This window comes from Vanessa cardui, chromosome 15 (genome assembly GCF_905220365.1).
Source record: "Vanessa cardui chromosome 15, ilVanCard2.1, whole genome shotgun sequence".
NCBI lineage: Eukaryota > Metazoa > Arthropoda > Insecta > Lepidoptera > Nymphalidae > Vanessa > Vanessa cardui.
This window is the reverse complement of record NC_061137.1, coordinates 13,347,079-13,351,082: the sequence shown is the minus strand read 5'-3', so window position 1 is coordinate 13,351,082 and position 4,004 is coordinate 13,347,079.

Below are 4,004 nucleotides of genomic sequence, written 5' to 3'. Positions count from 1 at the left end.
CAAGAGCCATGTATGCGGCACGGAATCATAGGCCTTCTTGTAATCAATCCAGCATGTAGACAGAATTTTTTGAAAACTATAAGCAACGAAAATCAAATCAAATAAAACTAATTATAACGGATGAATCGCGTATATTAATTATTTTTAAACATCCCGACGTTTCGAGCACTTTGCAGTGTTCGTGGTCACGGGTAGACTAAGATGACATTTGTCTATTTGAAGAACAAAGGAAATATTATTAACAACTACCGCCAACGATTTCTCAATTGATATCTTGAGTAACGTTCCGGTTGCACGCAGAAGGCACTAACTGTATCTTTAGGTCTTGCAGTCTGTTGGATTTGGGATTTTAAATTTTTAATAAGTGGATCCCAGGTGTTAGAAAGTCTCCAACCATCTTCTCTATTGAAGTTCGGATGTTTTTGAATTTCAATAGCCTCGCGTATCATTCTAGGAATGAATCTGTGTTCTCTAGCGAGGATCTGTGGTTTATCAAATCGGATAAAATGGTTAGGTTTATCCAGAGCATGTTCACAGACTGCAGACTTTGAAGAACGCCTATTTTTGACATCTCCTATATGTTCCTTGACCCTGGTACCGATGCTTCTCTTTCTTTGGCCTATGTAATGTATGCTCGAAACGTCGGGATGTTTAAAAATAATTAATATACGCGATTCATCCGTTATAATTAGTTTTATTTAAATGTGTAATAATCGCGAAAATTTAAGACAACATTAAATCAAATCAAATCAAAAGAAAGAAAAAGAAGAAATTTTATGGCTGACTAGATCAAAACCGTGTGGAAACTTTGGCTCATGATGACAATAGTGAACAGGATCATGCTGTCATAAATGAACAACATATTATACTTGCAGCATGTGGTGTTTACTAGCTCTGTTAAAACTACCAACGGTAAGTAATTTAACGATAATTTATTAATTGGTCTGCAACTTCAAAGTTAAGCTAATACATATTTTCTTTCTTTGTGATTTCACAATAAATTTGCTATTTTTACCTGATTATAACTGATCATGAATGGTCAATGCTACCAATAGACAATGGTGTTGTCAGTTAAGATTAATCATTTTTCACATCGCCCATGCGCTGCTAACTTTGGTAACTATGATCTTGGTGTCCTTGCTACTCATAGAATATTTGATAATTTGTTGGTACGAACCAGAAGACTTGCACAAAGCCACCAAGTAAAAACGACTCACGTATAGCAAAGTTAAATTTATTTTTAATAAATGTACTTGTATTTACTTGTATGTATTTTTTGTTAAGTATAAACTTACAATAAATCATCTAAAAGATTGATATTAAAACATCCGAATTTAATCGTTTTCTTTTTGTTTCGCAATTGTTTTGAGAACATATTACCAAAGTTTTCTATGATTGAATCGAGGGTCAATATAAATTCGACATTAGTGTTTTTTTTAATACATCCAAAGAAAATTGTTTTCATTTATGTAAGTATTCTGTGATATGAAGTAAGTATGAAATTTGTTTATAAATAATGACATTCCACCCGAATGCCATCTGTTTTAAAGTTGTAAATGTCTATTGTGAGACGATTGACCTCGTATGTCACTTCCATTCAAGTTTATGTTAAAACAATGATGTGCATAATATGATTGAAGGTTTTTAATATATATTTAATTTAAAAAAATAAATAAAGCGAGCTGAGATGGCCCAGTGGTTAGAACGCGTGCATCTTAACCGATGATTGCGGGTTCAAGCCCAGGCAAGCACCACTATATATACGTGCTTAATTTGGGTTTATAATTCATCTAATTCGGTGAAGGAAAACATCGTGAAAAAACCTGCATGTGTCTAATTTCATCGAAATTCTGCCACATGTGCATTCCACCAACCAGCTTTGGAACAGCGTGGTGGAAAATGTTCCAAACCCTCTTCTTAATGGAAGAGAAGGCCTTATCTCAGCAGTGGGAAATGTATAGGCTGTTACTTTGACTGTTTACTTTAAATATAAATAACCAATTAATATTAGGAAAATCTAATCATTTTGGTAATTTTTTTACTGACTATTCCTTTACCCAACTTTTTCTTAATAATAATTTTTTTTTAAATTGCTTCTTTCTGCATATATTGAAATCACTACCTCTTCCATTATGCACGCAAATTGAAAGAAACCCTTTCCCACGAGTTAAATCATACTTAAATGTCTCGTAATATTTGCATGGATATTCTTTCCAAGTCTGATAACGACATCAGTGTAGGACAATGGCGATAAACATCAAATTAAACATATTATTTTTTACTTTAGTTTTTACATGTACCATCTTATATTGATGTTATTATAATTAATTTTATAAACACCTGAAATTATTGATATATTTTATAACTTTATCAGTAATTAAAGTTATTAATTTCGGGATATTTACCATGCTTTTTATTTTTGTTCGGTGGAGCTCGATATTTCGACTTTATCTACGAATGTCTTGTTCACGAGACTGAAGTTTGCGGGTATATGTTGATAATGAGAAGTGTGCATAAATATACCGAAATTAATAACTTTAATAATGAAAATAACCATGTTCATTACAATCTTAACTTTATCAGTGTTTAACAACTTTTATTTTCTGTAATCAAGTTCTTATTTCTGTTTTAATAATATAAATTTCTTAAATTATTTAAATTCTGCCACATGTGAATTCCAGCAACCCGCATTGGAACAGCGTAGTGGAACATGTTCCAAAAACTTCTTAAAGGGAGAGGCCTTAGGTTAGCAGTGGGATATTTACAGGCTGTTGATGTTGAGTATGATGAAATGATTTAATGAATATTTGTAGATTGATTTCTATCAGGCTCAAGCTGTTTTCTTCAGGGCACATTTTTTTTAAGGGCATATATATAGGCATAAATTGTTGTCGCTCATAACAAAATCGCAACACGATGTTGATTGTGAGCTCAGTGATAGATTAGTTAGATAATGAAACGAGATACAAAAATAAGGAGCACGTCTCGTTCCCTCGAGGGGATGCTGAGGGGATGTAGCTGACTCGGCTACACAGTAGACATACATACGTACATAATCTGATATTAAATCAAAAATAGATTGTTCACATGGTTGATTGATTTTTGTTATTGTACTTGTGGATTAATTTTTTTTTATGGAATAAGTTGGCGGACGAGCATATGGGCCACCCGATGCTTAGTGGTCACCATCACCCATAGACAAGACTAGACGCTGTAAGAAATATTAACTATTCCTTACATCGTCAATGCGCCACTAACCTTAGGAACTAAGATGCTATGTCCCTTGTGCCTGTAGTTACACTGGCTCACTCACCCTTCAAACCGGGATAACAATACTGCGTACTGTTGTTTAGCGGTAGAATATCAGATAAGTGGGTGGTACCTACCCAGGTGGGCTTGCACAAAGCCCTACCACCAAGTAAATGATATTGATATATTATTACTAAGATTCCACTTCGTACTAGTGCTATAACCTAAATTGTTTTAAATCTGTTAAATTTAATGGCAAATTAATTGATAAAATTATGTCTTTTAAATGGGATGGTTATAAAAAAGCCGTAAAAATTTTAATGCTGCACTAAAGAAGTTGGATTTACGTAAACGTAAATTAAAGAAAAGAAAAATGTAACTTTTTTGATACAACATATAATATGTGAAAGTATGATTACAAAATATTCATTATTTCTAGAGAAATTAATAATCAATATGTTACTAATCCTTAAAGAGATTACTACTTTGCAACGAATAATTCGAATTAAATTATTCTCTAAGTAATGTAAGATGTAACTGAAATCTTAATTAATAAAATACGTAACTGTTTTGAAATTAGTTTTCACTGCTCCACGGTGAGGGTAATCTTTGAGAACAATTATATCCAACCCAGCAATGAAAAACCGCTGTGTAATAAATTCCAAGTCTTCTCTACGCAGACAATAACGGTTATGTTATATGTTTTCGCGTAATATTTAAGCATTTACCAGCTAAAGTCAAAGCGCGACTCTTAA